General features: G+C 37.7%; 1 pseudogene; it reads right to left on the bottom strand.

Annotated features, from left to right (window-relative positions):
- Positions 1 to 592: 592 nt before the first annotated feature.
- LOC145800866 (pentatricopeptide repeat-containing protein At3g53360, mitochondrial pseudogene) lies at positions 593 to 1,141 on the bottom strand (annotated as a pseudogene).
- Positions 1,142 to 17,004: the final 15,863 nt, after the last annotated feature.

Genomic DNA, 17,004 nt, shown 5'->3' with positions numbered 1-17,004 from the left:
CTGTTTTCTGAATCTATATTTTAAATTTAGATGCTGTAACTGGTGAATATGTATTTTAAATTTAGATGCAATGGTGAATCTGTATTTTATATTTAGATGCTGTAACTGGAAGAGTCCCATCTCTGTGCGTTCTGAATCTGTAACTGGAACAGATGCTTCTCTGTGTATGTTAAATTTGCATTATGCTACTTTCTGTTTTCTGGTCTGGGAACAGATGTTTCTGTGTGTTCTGAATTTGTGTTTACATATTTAGATCCATTTTTACATGTTTTTCCAGAAGGCCTTAATTGGGTGCTTTAATAGATTCTGTTAGTCTTCATCCCTTGAGACACTGGTTTGGTATGTTGTCAGTGTGGTAACAGGTACTGTGTTCATTCTAGTCTGGTAACTGGGTTATCCTTTATCACATTATAGAGTTCGGTGGTTTATTTGAAAGGAGCATTTGATAGGAGTAGTAGAACGAATCTACATTGCTTGTCATCTCGTTCAACATTTTAAATGTATCACAAAGATCTGAACACTTTGCATACATTGAAAGTAAAGTGTTACACACTGCTATACCTAAATCAAAACCCACTTTGATAAGGTATGGCTATATCTGCATGCCTTTATTTAGGGTAACTGGACTTGTGCAGGCACAAAGCAGGGAGCGAACTGTGATATTATCTGGGGTCAATGCCAGATGCCTCATCTGAGAAAAAAACAGCATGGCTTCATCTGTATCACCACCATACGCAAACCCTGCAATGATTGCATTCCAAGACACTAAATCAGGCCTCTCTATGTGATAGAAAGTTGTTTTTGCAAAATCCAATAGACCACATTTTGCATACATATCACTGAGCGAGCAAACTGCAAAAGTGTCTCTCCCTAGCCCAAATTTTGTAATCATCCCATGGATCTGCCTCCCACATTCTGGTTGCAGGAGATTGCCACAAGCACTAAAAGCACTACCAAAAACAAATTCATTTGGATGATAAACACCTTGAGATAGCATTTCTTTAAAATGGCTCAATGCTTCTAACTCGTAACCAAGTTGTGAAAAGCACGCAATCATTGAACTCCATGAAATGAAATCCTTTTTTTTAATACCAGAAAACACATCCAATGCATCAGCAATTTGACCAAATTTTGTGTACATTGCAATCAAAGCATTTTGTGCAATAAGGTGGGAACCAAATTCTGATTAAATGACATGAACATGCAACTGCCTCCCTAGCTCAATGAAACTCAAACTTCAGCAAGATCTTATTATGCTTCCAAAGGTGAACTGATCTGGCATAAGGCCAGATTTTTGCATTAGAAAATACAGCTTTATTGCATGAATTTCTTGACCATGCTGTGAGTATCCATCAATTTCATTCTAATCTGTGCTGTTTTGCTTCATTCTCAAAAAAAAAAGAAAAAAAAAAAAAAAAAAACATGTTTACATAATTTGGGGTGTTTGTATTTTGTGTTTCTGAAAAAACCAACCAAACGGATTTCTGAGAATTTGTTTTGAAAAGTGATCCTGAAAAAAGACAACCAAACACATTTCTGAGAATTTTTTTGGGAAAATCTGTTTGGTTTGATTACTCCCAGAAATGTGTTTTCAGAGAAGATTTCAGAAAATTGTTTCTGAAATACAAACCAAACAAGGCCGATATGTTTTCTAAAATGTTATGTTCTTTACAATGAATGATTGTCCAATTTCTAACAATGTACTCGTGGCATCTTAGCATTATGTGATATATGTTAGCTGTTACCCGGTATCGGAGGTTCCATTATGGAACTTAATATGTCTGCACTTTGTTACCCATACCGGAGGCACCATCTTGGAGCTCAGCATATCTGTCATCTGTTACCTAGATCTGGAGGTTCCTTTATGGAACTGGTTATTCATAACCGCCATATGTTCTACATTTGTTCTGTATCTGTTCTGTTAGCGCTAACGGATGCACCACGTATGATTAAGCATGAACTCTGATTTCTGTATATGATTTGAACAAGAATATGTATATGAATCTGAATTCTGATTTCTGAATCTGGTATGTACATCATTCATTAAAGCCCTTTACTCTATTATTATTCACTGGGCTCCCGCTCACTATTTATATTATGCATGTAGGTGAGCTAGCACATGACCAGGCCTAAGCTGGTGCTTGGAAATTTTTAGGGTCAGCCAGCCACTGTGCCTCTCGAGGAGGTTCCCGTATCTAGAAGTCGAATTTTGTGGACCATGTCAAGAGTTATTTTGTGTGTCATGTTAAGAACATTTATATTTTGTCTTGTTTTGATATATGCATAATTGGTTAAGTCCCTTTTGATGACGCTTGCACGGTGTTGCAAGACTTACATGAACATGGCATCTTATGTGTATACTTTATAAAGTTTCAAATTTCTGTTTCATGTATGTCTACACAGCTCTATGGACTATGTATATTTTGTATATTTGCTTCTGCAGCCCCTAATTATATGTTATTCTATTAAAAGGCCTTTGGTAATCCAAGGATTACTGGCTAGTTACGACGCTAAACCTATAGAAGCGGGTTTGGGTCTTGACAATATCGGTGTGCAGTAAGATCAGACTCGTCACAAGCTGGAGGATTAGTAGTATGGGTAGAGACAACCGGTAAATGAGGAGCCGTGCAATGAGAATAAACTAACAACGGAGGAGAAGAAGAAATTGAAAAAGGAGAAACAGCCAGAGGTGAAGCAGGAGGAGAAGATGGAACAAGCTCAGGAGGGACTGTCGAGATGTACTCATCAGATGGGACCTCAGAAGGAAATAGATCAATACGAATCAAATCCTCTTTAGAAACTGGGGTGGTGAGAAGAGGAAGCAAAAAGTAAGGTAGACGTTCGAGAAAAAAAACATGACGGGAGACATAAAGATGGCAGGAAATAGGGTCGTAACCCCTATAGCCTTCCTGAGTAGGACTATAACCCAAAAAGACACAGAGAACAGACCGGGCACTAAGTTTGGTCCTATCTTTGTGGGGAAGAAGGACAAAACAGACAGACCGAAACACACGAAGGAGAGAATAGTTAGGAATATGGAAAAATAAAGCCTCATAAGGAGACCGACCAGAAAGAAGGGGAGAAGGCATGCGGTTGAGAAGAAAAGTAGCTATAAGAACTATCTCCCCTCAGAATGGAGCTAGAACTGAAGCAGAGAAAAGAAGAGACCTAGCTGTCTCAAGGAGATGACAGTGTTTACGCTCAGCTCGACCATTTTGGGCAGGCGTATCTGTACAGGAAGTTTAGTGAATGGTACCCAAATTGGCCAAATACTCACAGAACTCATTTTTAAAATATTGTCCACCCAAGTCAGACCATAACACTTTAATTGTAGACCCAAACTGAGTAGTAATCATAGACTGAAAAGTACGGTATATCTGATAGAAATCGAACTTATCTGATAGAAATCGAACTTATGAGTTATAAGGTAAATCTAAGTGTAATGGATGCAGTCATCAATAAATGACACATAGTATACAGAACCCCTTTTGGTGAGAACAGGAGAAGGGCTCCAAACATCATTATGAACTAAAGAAAATGGTGTATCAGATATAGAAGTACTTTTACGAAAAGGTAAGGCTGTCATTTTGGCAAATTTACACCCCCAACATTCAGTAAGTTCACTAGGAGAAACTTTACCCAATATACCATACTGCGTTAATGACCGTAAGCGATCAGCAGACAAATACCCTAATCTAGAATGCCACAAGCAGAAAGGATTGGACAGAGAATCTAACTGGAAAGAGGAAAAAGCCGTTAGAGAAGTTGTTATAGGTAAATGCAAGCTCTCTACCACATAGAGGTCTCCAACTTTATGGCCAGTCTCAATTTGCTACTTAGACATCTGATCCTGCACAAAACAGATAGAAGAAGAAAAGATAACATCAAAACCGGAGGTATCAAGCTGACTGATAGATAATAAACTGACAGATAACTGAGGAACATAAAGGACATATGGAATAGAGACAGCAGACATAGCAGATGGTAAGACAGACCCAACATATATAACATACATACCACATCCATTAGGAGCATTAACAGTAATAGGAAAATGAGAAAGAGTACAATTTTGAAGTAAGAAGAGATGGGGAGTCATATAATGAGAGGCACCAAAGTCAAAAATCCAAACAGACGAAGAGATACTTGAAGAAGACCCAAGCAAACCTGAATGAAGAGAGAAAACAATGGAGGCAGACGGAGATAGCTGGGAGGTAGACAGTGTATATTGAAGCTGACTAATCTGAGCACTCAAGGAAGCCAAGTCAAGATCAGGCGTTGGAGCAGATGTAGTAGAACTGGCGGGAGCCTGAAAATTACTTGGAGAAGAAGGGCAAAATTGGGTCTGAGATTGTTGAGAATACGAGCCAGACAGACTTCCCTTCTTGAGACCGTGATACTTCCAATGGCCCCTCTGATGATAGAAGGCACACTCATCCGAAGCTAGAGACATTATAATAACCAGAAAGCTAAGAGGTTCAAGTGTAAGAACCCAAAATCAGGACTAGATGAATCAAACTATAATAAGCAAAAAAGTTATCCAACGAACCCACAAATTAACAAGGTTTTGAATGAAATGTATAATGACCAAGTGGAGTCACTTTATAATAACTAGATTCTTGACCCAACCTACAAATATTCCCAGTTAGATAGAATCACACACAGAGAGAGAGAGAGAGAGAGAGAAACTGAAGCAATAACAGCGACTTGGTTCCTCGACTGAAACATAAACAGAGGAAGAACCCAGAGAGAGGTCTGATGATCACGAACCAAAGAAATCCAAGGGAGGGTCACGTCACACTTAACCTAGAGAGAAAAAGCCAACGTAACACTCCTTTAACCAATGAAGACAGAGCATGAAGTCGTCTTTCCGAAGTAGATGAGGAACTAGATGAGTCATGCGAGACACTCGTGACCTTTGATCGAACCAAACGAAGACAGAGGGAGTCACAACTTATGACTTAGAGAGATATGAAACCAGAGGGCTGTTTTCTGAGTGATAATCACGACAAAGGAGATGGCCTATGATCACGACTCAGTGAGGAAGACGATTCAGAGACTGCGTCTAGGGTTTGGGCTCAGAGGCGGCTCTGATACCATGTAAGAATTTCTGAATAAACTCATATATTCAAATTGTCTAAAATACAAAGATTACAATCAATATTTATAGCAATCCTAAACCTAATCTATAATAAGAAATAATCCTATACAATCAATCAAATATGCACAATCTACCTAATGAATATATTACCATAATTACATAATAATATTCTCACAGCCACTACTTTGCAAAGTTCCTTCTACCCTAGGTGACAACTTTATTGGGCATGATTTTGGCAAGTTGCCTAGAACAAATTCTTGGAAAAAGGAAAGATCCAAAGTATGTAAGAAATCCACATCAATTTCTATGGATCGTATCTGCTCAATGAGCATAGCTTATTTAAAAGGCATCCATGGCATGGGATCCTTTGTACACATTTCATGTTGGCATCTAAATTTTTTCTTTTCAAGTGAGCCGAATCCAAAGCTTTGTAGAACAAACCCATGGGTGCACTGTGGGTGCCGTTCCATAATGGTCCTCCGACACTCAACTTAAAATTGCAAAATAACCACCCGATGATTAGAAAACTAGCATGAGCATCTCGCTCGGAGCTAAAGAAACTTGTAGCAATAGTTGACACAAATAAAATTAGTTTTAGAAGTAAATTTGTAAAATTCATGTCATTGGGTGGTAAAATTGTAAAATAATCACTCGACTTTAAGAGCATCTAGTCTAATCCACACTTAATGCCCAATCCATTATCTTATACTCTATATACTAATGGATCAAGAAGTGGCCTTGCTCTCTTCTTATTAAGTTTACTCACTTGTTGCCATGTAAGTGTTTCATTAACTATTCTCCCTCTACCTTCTGGTTGTTTAATGAGTGCGAAGAATGCTTACTTCTTTTCAATGGAAATGAACCAAAATAACATTCTAGCTGAAGGAGAGACTTTACCTTTAATTAGAGAGGTGCAACGATAATCTGTAGCTTGTCTCATCTCTAACTTGGTTGGGAAAATCCATTTGCCCCACTGCTCAAAACAACAGAGGATGAAAAAGAATAGAAGGTTTTTATTCGTCGAGGCATTTGTTCCATCTGGTCAAGCCTCACACTCACCTTGGAAGATGGATGAGAGATATAGCTCAGTTGGTAGAGTAGAGCGACTCAGAAACTAACATGAGCACCTCTCTCTGCTTTAACGTTGCGTTTGGTTAAGAGATTTAGGTAGAAATTACAAAAGGGAAAGGAAAAAGTATGTAAAATGTGAATAAAATATACGTACATTTCACTTAGTTTCACATACATTTCCCTTTTTCTTTTCCAAATCACTGCTTAAATCTCTCAACCAAATACAGCGTAAAGAAAACTTGTAGCAATAGATACATCAATAAGGTTCATGTTTAAAGTTTTAGGATCAAATTTGTGGCACTGATATGGTGTTAAAGGCTGAAAACATGCAATTGTGTGGTGAAATTGCAAAATAACCACCCAATGGCTTGAAAATGCTAAATTGGAATTCTACATTTTGGCAATGAATAATGAAAAAATATTCAGCTTATTTGGTTTTGGTTACCAGAAAATACTTTTCAAAAAATTCTAAGTTGTGTTTGGTTTTCAAATCACTTTTCAAAATTCATAACCAAACACACAATTTAAAATTACTCAAAAACTCAATTTAAAAATTAATTTCAAAACTCATAACCAAACACACAACTCAAAACTCATAACCAAACACACAACTCAAAACTCAATTCAAAACTCTTTTGATGATATAGTGTTGAAGATGGTTAGTGATGGGATTGTTAAATTATTTTTATAAAAAATCTAAAAAATAATAATATCTATATTTAAAAAATATCTAAAACAAATATTTTTTTTTCAAATAAGAGGCTACAATTGCAAAAAAAAAAAAAAAAAAATTGCACTGTTCCGGACGTCCGGGAGGAGTCCGGGCAGACAACTAGGTAGACCCAAACCTTTCTTTTCAAAATTTAAAATTCAAAAATTCCTTTAAAAACTCGTTGCAAAACTTATACCTAAACAAATTTTCTCTTTTCAAAACTCAACTCACAATTCCACACTCAAATAACAACTCCAAAAAGAAAATCATAATTCCAAAACTAAACCAAACGCAACCATACTTTTTTATTTTCCATATTTTTTTATTTTTAATGAATTTTTTAAATATTTTAACTATTTTTTTTTAAAATTTTAGACACACCTACCATAAATACACTTAAAAAGTATAATACTTGTAAAAAAAATCTTTAAAAAATTCACTAAATACCAAAAATATAAATAAAAATATATAAAAATTCAGTACATTTTTCGTATTTTTGTGTATTTATTAATTTTTTTAAAAATATTTTACTATTTACATACATCTAAGTAAGGTGCATCTAAAAAAGTAAAAAAAAAATAACTTAAAATTTTAAAAATATTCACTAAAAATATAAAAATATAAAATACAAAAAATGCAAAAAACAAAAAACTCAATTTTCAGAAAATTGAATTCAGAAAACTGAAACCAAACACATTATATTTTAGCAATTTTTTTCTCATGGGAAATACTATGTTCTACACCCTTTATAATTAAAATGAAAAATGACATAATTTTAATTTTTTGAGTCATAACTAGAAAAAAAAAATTTTAAAATGTCATAACTAAACACAACATGAGGTATAACTAAAAAAATTCATGAGTAAAAACTAAAACAATGTCATAATTGAAGAAGAAAATTAGTGCTAACTAAAAAATAAAATGGCATAATTAGGGGTGCATGTGATACACCCTTTTTAAAGGGGTGTATATTAGAATTTTTCTTTTCTCATGAAAAGCTAAATTGAAATAGAACAATACCATACAAGATTAAAAATTAGACCCAATTTTCAAACATAGTGATGTGACAATCAATTAGGATATTAAAAGTAACACACTCTCTCATATTTTCTTTAATTATCAACCAATTATATCACTTACATATCATTTAATTTATAAAATGAATCTAAAAAGTGAGCTTATATACCATTCTTCATTAAGATATTATATGCGAGTCTTGTCCTACTATGAAAGATGTAAAGAAAAAAAAAAGACCGGTCAAAATTTACCAATAGCTAAATTGAAAAATTCTATGGTGTGCATTTAGAGATGGTCACAAGTTAGCTTTAAAGAGGATTTATAAAAATCCGCCTTCACTTAGGAATGGCAATGGGTCGGGGTGGGCCAGGGATCATATTTCTTGTCCTCAATCTCTGAAGATACAAAATTTCTCATCCCTACCCCCGATCCCCGACGGGGAGCCCATCACCCCCCTGCCTCGTAACGGGGATTGGGTTTCCACGACCTCGAAAAATCCCTAGCCTTTTTTTAAATTAAAAAAAAAACTACTTTGAAGCTTTATAGAGGATTAAAAAAAAAAAACACGGCGAAAAAGAGGGATTAACAACAACCGATCATCATTATCATAGATCATCATCAACAAAAAAACAACAATCGATGAAAAAAACAACAACAGAACAACAGATCAACAAAAAACAATAGATCAAAAAAAAAAAAAAAAAACAACAGATAATCATCATCATAGATCTCACAGATCTGAGCTGCAATCTATAATATCTATATGTGTGTGTGTGTGTGTATAACACAGAGAAAAGAAGAGGAATAGAGAGAGATGGAAAAAATCAGTAAAGAAATGAAAGAGATTGGCGGAGGAGGGTGGCGAAGGAGTCGGTAGAAGAGATCAGCAGAGGAGATCGGTGCTGTGAAGAGAATGGCTCTCTTCTCTCGTTAGAGGAGATCGGCGGTCCGACAAAGGATCGACTCTTCTCTTTCTCTCCTCTCTCTCTCCTCATTTTTCTCACGCGAAGAAGCTGTGTGTGACAGTGTGAGTGTGAGGGAGCAGTTGTGTGAGTGTCAACAAAATGAAGACACGCATATATATAGATAGGGTAAATCAGTAATTTTACTTTAGGGAAAACGGGGAAGGGGTCGGGGCCGGGGTTGGGAAACGTATCACCATCCCTGGCCCGAAAATCATCAGGGATTTATTTTCAAATACCATCCCAGACCCGTCGGGATTATTTTTCGAGAAAAAACCACTCTAATCGGGGTCGAGAGGTCGGGTTCGCGTCGGGCCAAGTTCAAATTGCCATCCCTACCTGCACTATATATCATATCGAGAACAAGGGTAAACCGAAAATGACCATGTGCGACGCTACCCTTTGTTTAGGGGTGTTACCTGAACCCCTCAATAAATTTTTATTATTTTATATTATTATATAAATATTAGAATTTATGATAAAAGTCCACAACCCACTAAATTATAATTTTGAATCTACACTTTTCACGTCTACTACTTTTTGAACCCTCCATTGAAAACTTTTTACATTTGATTTTTTTTTCTTTAATATTATGTCTACTTTTTGTTTAAATATTTTATATGTAAAAAGTATTATTTTGTAGTCTTGTTTTGGGAGATCAATTGATGAATAATTGTTTAATTATATATATTGAGAATGATGTATTTGATAGTATTGATAATGAATTTCTTATGCAATGATTTCAAAATATGAAATCTCGTCGTGGTCAATTGTAAAAGCTCATAGATTAGTATGTCTTTTTGTTTAAAGAGTAGTATCAATATATTGACATTTCTTCTGTTTATAATTTGAGAATTTAAATTAATTTGTTGATCTTTTGTAAATAGGTGACATATATGATTAACGTGTATATATGTCATTTATATTTTTGATTGACACCACTAATAATAATTTATGGAGTTGCCATTGGGAGTGATGGAAACGATGCGGGTGCGAGACAGGTGCATGTTAATTTTTTAAGTAAAAAAAAAGAAAATACTAATAAAAATTATAGATAGTATATTATAAATAATAATTTACACTAAATGGAATTTATATTATATAAGATAGAAAATAAATTAATAAAAATTAATATTGAGTATACTGTTTTAGTGTTTTAACTTTATTATAATAAAAAATAGATAAATAAATTATATATATGTATATTATATACATATAAATATATTTAATAAATATAATCGGGGCAAGGTTCTGGTGGATCAGGTGGGGGAAGCAAAACCAATCCCCGCCCCATTTCTTAATTGGAACGGAGAAAATTAATGCTGGCCAAGGCAGGAGATGCGGATGCGGAACGGGACGGGACGGGATGGGAGAAAATGATCATCCCATCTTTTTTCGGTGAAACTATATGCATCTTACCACAAATTGACAATTTTATCATAAAATTTTGTAATATCAACCACAAAATGCGTAACCTCATCACAAATTGGCATAACAAAAAATATCACAACTAAATCATAAACTTTTGTTGCATCAATCACAAAATTTTAGACATTTTATTACGTTAATTTATGATAATATTATGTCTTTTGTTATTTATGTTATAAAATTGCATGATAAAATTATATCAATTTATGATATGATGCATATGATATACATGCTAAGGGGATGTCCACCATAGACTTTCATAACTAATTTTATGTCAAATTTTGATAGGAATGATTAAATATGAGACCTCATGTATTGTAACGCCCCGACCCTTTGCACGTCATCGATATTGTCCGCTTTGAGCCACGCCCGCACGGATTTGTTCTTCCCAGTGGGTCACCCATCCTAGAACTACTCTAGCCTAAGCACGCTTAACTGGGGAGTTCTAATAGGGATTTCACCACTTGGGAAAAGGAATCGATGCTATATAAGAGTCCAAGTTTTTACTTTTATAGTCCAGGAACTCCCCCTCCATTCCCGATATGGGACACCGGGGCCTTACAATCCACCCCCCATAAGGCTGCACGTTCCCGTGCAGTAGCCTGCCAGCTCGCAAGCCCGCCCACATGCACTGAGGGACGCCAGGAGACCACACTCGGTACTCCGGAGAGTCGGCTCTGATACCATTTGTAACGCCCCGACCCTTTACACGTCATCGATATTGTCTGCTTTGGGCCACGCCCGCACGGATTTGTTCTTCTCAGTGGGTCACCCATCCTAGAACTACTCCAGCCTAAGCACGCTTAACTGGGGAGTTCTAATAGGGATTTCACCACTTGGGAAAAGGCCTCGATGCTATATAAGAGTTCAAGTTTTTACTTTTATAGTCCAGGAACTCCCCCTCCATTCCCGGTATGGGACACCGGGGCCTTACATGTATCTAGCCATTCGAAGAGGGAAAGTTGAGCTTGGTATTATTTTTTTAGCAATGGCTAATCATTGAAAAAGTTTTGAATTGCGTTTAAATCATGTATTTTGATAGAATTTTTTTTTTTTTTACAAAAAAAAAAGACAATTAAAAGAAAAGTTGATAAAAAAAATTAGCTAAAATATTTCATTAGTATTTATCTCTCATTTTCCTTCTTAAATACACATCTAGATTTATAATTCAAACAAAGAATGCAGCCCCAATATGTTAGTCAAAATATCAAGGAAAGTCCCAAAAATAAAAGAAAAATTACAAATCAGTAATATAATAGTTTAAAAAACTTATTACACATTCATGAATAAATTTACATTTATCAATATTAAAATTTATTATTTATTTATAATTATTTTTCAAAATTATTGCTGAAATGAAATTTCTCACGCCTCGTTTGGGGACTAAATATTTTAGTCAAAAAATTAAAAATTCATTATAAGTTGTTACATTACTCTCTCTACTTTTTTGTATATATATTATTTTTTTTTGTAAAAAATCAACAAATTACTAAAATAAGCCATATAAGGCCATCTCCAACTGTGTTCCAAATCCATCACCAAATTCAAATTTGGTAAAAATGATCTTTTTTTTTCTACTCTAATAGTTTTATCAAACAGATATCAAATTGAGAATATCAAAAATGTTTTACCAAACTGAGGATGCCTTGTGCCTTTTATCAAACCACTATTCGTTGCCGTTATATTTTCACCACCGAATGTCCCTCGAATATTCTCCCGAATGATCATCTCAAGGAAATTTTTTGTGAAATTTTTACACTGGCCGGTCGACCTCTCGAATAACCCATCAATTGGAGTCATAGCATCAGTTGCAGCGGTTAGGCAAATAAGTCTTAATGCCAAAACTTATAGGTTATTTGCAAATGTCTAATTGGAAGTGCTCTACTACTTGAACAGGGTTCATCACTGGCATTGGATAATCATTAAATTGGAGATAATGCAAAATATAGCGAATCAAAATGGTTTTAAGAATTAATTTTTTATATAGTGCGCACACACACAAAATTTAACTGCAATCTTTTGTTTAAAAGGGTTTGTGAAATAAATAACAATCAAACACAAACAACAACAAATATTTAAGTTCCCACGGTTTATAAAAGCACTAGTAAAAATATACTTTAATTATTGCCAAAGCACTAGTAAAAATATACTCTCTGAAAGTATTGAACATTTCACCTGATAACAAGAAAAAGAAAGAAAGTCGTCCCTCTGTATCATTTCAATTGAGAGAGAACATACCCAAACCTTTACATCTCAATAACACCACCATTGACGTCAGACATGTGCTCTAATGGCTGTGAAGCCTCTTGATCGAAGAGAAGATTATTATTTTGGTCATCGATGTTGTTCTTATCCCATTGTAAAAATTTTACATTGGCCGGTCGATCGGTGGTTTGATGAAAAGCAAAAATCCTCCATTGGAGCAAGTGATATCAAAGAAAGCTTTTACTCAAATTTGATATAAAAAAAAAAAAAAAAAATTGATACATCGTTGGAGATGCTCTAAAAAATAAAAAATAAAAACCTACTTTTTGGACCTTGGCAAGTAGGGCTGGGCATAGGATTATCCAAACCGCACAACCCACCCAACCTGAACTAATATGCATACAAATAGACAGTTTCACAGACACAATGCGGGCGAATACGGTTTGGAATATGGCATTATTGCGGATTTTACCCGCACCCGTAAAAACCCGCCCACACTTAGACTTTTTTTTAAAACATGGACCGTTGATTTCATTCATGATGGAGTTTGCGAGTTTGCAAATGTTTTAATTTTATTTAATGGGTTTAAATTGGATGAAATTTGACAACAATTTATTATTATTTTATTATTGCATTTTGAATAAATGTAAAAGTTAATCAAGAATTATTTTTAGGTAAGTTTAGGATTTTGAATGATTTTATTTTAATTGTATTATTAGGTAATGAATGATTTTAATGATTTAGTTTAGGATTTTGAATGATTTGCTTGTGTTATGAATTGATTTTGTTGTATTTTTAAAGAAAAAATTCAATCTACTAACCGTCCGTACATCCGTAAATCCTATCGGTACAAATCGCAACCCATACTACAACAAATGTAGATTTAATTTTTCCCAAATTACTCATGTGGGGATATATTTTCTGAATACCAACACGTGGCATGGTGACGCCGACGTGTCAGCCGAGGTGCCACGTGTCCTGGTCGTGACGCCGAGATGATCTCGGCGAGGCCGAGGTTAACTCCGAAGATATCGGAATCCGAGATAAACGAATAATGGACAAGAGTCCTAAGATGAAGAGGGGACTTAACCAAGATAAGGATAAAGCTCTTAGGGAGTTTATCTTTATCTCTTAAAAAGTCCAAAGTAAACACTAAATTGGAGTTCATAGAAGTCATACTTCTAGTAGGACTTGGATTAAGTATATTATAAAAGAGAGGCACCCCCGTGGGTCTAAGGTATGCAATTTATGTTTTGAGTATTAAGTTTTGCACTTGATTATCTTTGAGAGATATACTGACTTGATCGTCGGAGTGCCCCCAGGTGGAAGAACCACCGCCGGAGCCTTTTTTTCTGTTACAGGTTACTGAAGCCATCTATTCTGCCTGTGCTCTCTAGCTGGTTACTAAGCAGGCAGTGTGGCCAAATTTTCACCCACACAATTTGGCGCCGTCTGTGGGAACGAAGGAAGAATAGATGGCCAGTAACGGACAGCAGGAAAATATTGGGGACGACGCTCCCGCTGGGAGTGGCAGACCAATTGACCTTGACATTAAAGGAGACAACCACAATACAGAAGCCCGTGACCAAGGTCACAGAGAGAAAGACGTCATCCAGGAAGGCGACACGTCAAAAAGGACAGACCAAGGAAAGTACTACAATGAAGATAACCTCCAGGTATGGAGGGACAGATGCCTACGGAGGGATGAGGAAGTAAAAGAATTGGCGAACAAGTTGGTAGACCTTCAGTCGGTCGTCAACTTCATGATGCAGAATAATGTTATGCAGCCACCATACCCGCTGCAAGATACGCCGATGCCAACAACCAACGCCCAGAAGGGCGGAAGAAAAACAATCCCCGACGTCCCTCAGCATACCAGGAGCGGAAGGCATTCTCACCGGCCTTCCAGGGAAGTCGGACGAGAAGAACCGAGGCAAGAAGAGTCCCGAAGGACGCACCACATGAAAAATCCAGAGCCCAGAGAACATCGGCATGTTCAAAGGCAAGCACTCTGCTTTGACACAACCCATGGAGAAAGATCCAAACGGGCCCACCACGAGGACGAAAGCAGTGTACCAAAAAGACTAAAATCCATAGACAGCCGAGCTCTAGGAAGGAGCAAAGAAGACCTGAGGGACTACCTCAAAAGGAGGCAGCAGAATGTTGAAGCCGAGGTAAACTCCCCAGTAAAGCCGAAAACAGCCTTCTCGGTGGAACTGGACAAATTCGAACCACCAAAAAGATTCAGTATGCCGAGGTTTCAAATTTATGATGGCAAGTCAGATCCAAACTTTCATGTTGGACTATACTTGAATTCAATGGCGTTATATAGCAGGAACGAGCCGTTGCTCTGCAAAGTATTCCCCTCATCCTTTGGGGAAATTGCATTTGATTGGTTCCATAAATTACCAAAGGGAAGCATAAAGACATGGGAAGGCCTGGCCGAGATGTTTGTGGCCAGGTTCGTGACCAACAAGCTGCAACCCCTGAGGGTTGATGCTTTGATGGCTCTAAGAATCACCAAGGAAGAAGGCCTTAGGGCCTATGCGAAGAGGTACTACGAGGTGTTCAACCGAATACCCGAATGCAACCAAGAGGTAGCGGTCGTGTCTTTCAAGAACGGCCTGAAAGATGACTGCCCACTACGGAAGTCTTTGGCAAAAACATTGCCAAAAAGCATGGAAGAACTCATGGCGAGAATTGAGAAGTACGCCAGAGCCGAAGAAGATACATCGGGAAACAAAGAGGTAAAGCAAGAAAAGGGCAATGGCTCGCCGAAGCGAGGCCGAGGCAACAATGGGCCGACCAAACAAGAAACAGAGTTGAGAAGTAAACAGGCGGTAACGACGGTATTCCGAATCCCAATCCATAAAGTCCTAGATCAAATTCGAAACCAACCTTATTTCAGGGCTCCGGCAAGAGCACCAGGGGAATTCATGGGAAGGAACGTTGGTAGACGTTGTGCCTACCACAATGAAGAAGGACACCCAACTCAAGGTTGCAGAGCCTTGAAAGCACACTTGGAAGACCTGGTGAGACAAGGCCTTCTGAGGGACCTGGTCGATGAAGCCAGGACAAGGGAAGAACAGGCAAGGTTGCCTCAAGCACCAGCAGCGCCGCCTCCCCCAGCACAGCCACCACAAGCAGGAGGACCGAGGGTGGTTAATGTGATCCACTCAAGGGTCAACGAAAACGAAGTCAGAGGGGAGACCCAGAAGGTAAGACATTTACAGCATGTCTACCAAGTCGGGGAGAAGAGACATCGGCCAGAAGAATGCCAAGGGCCGATGATAGCCTTTACTGAAGCCGACCTGGAATTGGTCCAACATCCGCATAATGATGCCTTGGTAGTATCCCTCCAGGTTGGGGAGTGCCAAGTGAAACGCATCCTAATAGATCAAGGCAGCTCCTGTGACATCATGTATGTCAGATGTTACAAGGAGCTGGGCCTTCACCCTGATGACTTAGAACAATCCAGCGGCCTGATGGTCGGCTTTAATGGAACGCCGACATGGCCACTGGGCGCAACAAGCTTGGAAGTACAAGCCGGCACTAAGAAGATCCAGACAGAATTTCTGGTAATTGACACGCCCTCACCATACAACATCATCTTGGGAAGGCCGTGGTTGCATGCAATGGAGGCAGTTCCCTCAACGTTGCATCAACTACTGCGGTTCCCAACAGAGCATGGGATTGAAGAAGTCAGAGGGGATCAACTGCAAGCAAAAAACTGCTCCATGACAGCAATGAAGTCCACCTGTAGTATACGAGAGCCAAGGAACGCAGAAGTTGAAGATGAGGACATGGAGGTCCTAGAAGACGTCGGGAAAGAACCAGCCGAAAAAAGCGAAGAGGCGCTAAAAAAAATCTTCGTCCAGGAGGACAACGAAGAGCGTTTCTTTCTTCTCGGCTCAGGCTTAGCTAGAGAAGAAGAGAAAGAACTGGAAGATTTTTTAAGGGCAAACATAGAGGCGTTCGCCTGGACACCTTATGAAATGCCAGGCATTGACCCCGAGGTCACTTGCCACAGACTGAATGTCGACAGATCGGCAAAACCTGTGATTCAATGAGCCAGAAGACCGACGTTGATGCACGTCGAAGCAGTAGAAGAAGAGGTAGACAGACTCCTGGAGGCCAGGGCCATCCGAGAAGTTCAATACCCAACATGGCTGTCCAACACAGTAGTAGTAAAAAAGAAGAATGGCAAATGGAGGGTTTGTGTAGACTTTACCAGCCTCAACAAAGCTTGCCCCAAAGACAGCTTTCCTCTGCCCAAAATCGACCAACTGGTTGACGCCACTTCAGGACATGAAAGGATGAGTTTTTTGGATGCATACAGAGGGTACCACCAGATTGCCATGTACCCTCCAGACGAGGAGAAGACCGCGTTCATCACCCCTAAAGGCCTGTACTGTTACAAGGTAATGCCTTTTGGGTTGAAAAACACAGGAGCAACCTATCAGAGGTTAGTGACAAAGATGTTTAAGCACCTGATTGGCAAAACAGTAGAA

This window comes from Camellia sinensis, chromosome 10, assembly GCF_055761805.1.
Source record: "Camellia sinensis isolate YWXY chromosome 10, ASM5576180v1, whole genome shotgun sequence".
In the NCBI taxonomy this organism is placed as follows: Eukaryota; Viridiplantae; Streptophyta; class Magnoliopsida; order Ericales; family Theaceae; genus Camellia; species Camellia sinensis.
The sequence above is the reverse complement of the archived record's forward strand: the minus strand, read 5'-3'. Positions and strand labels throughout refer to the sequence as shown.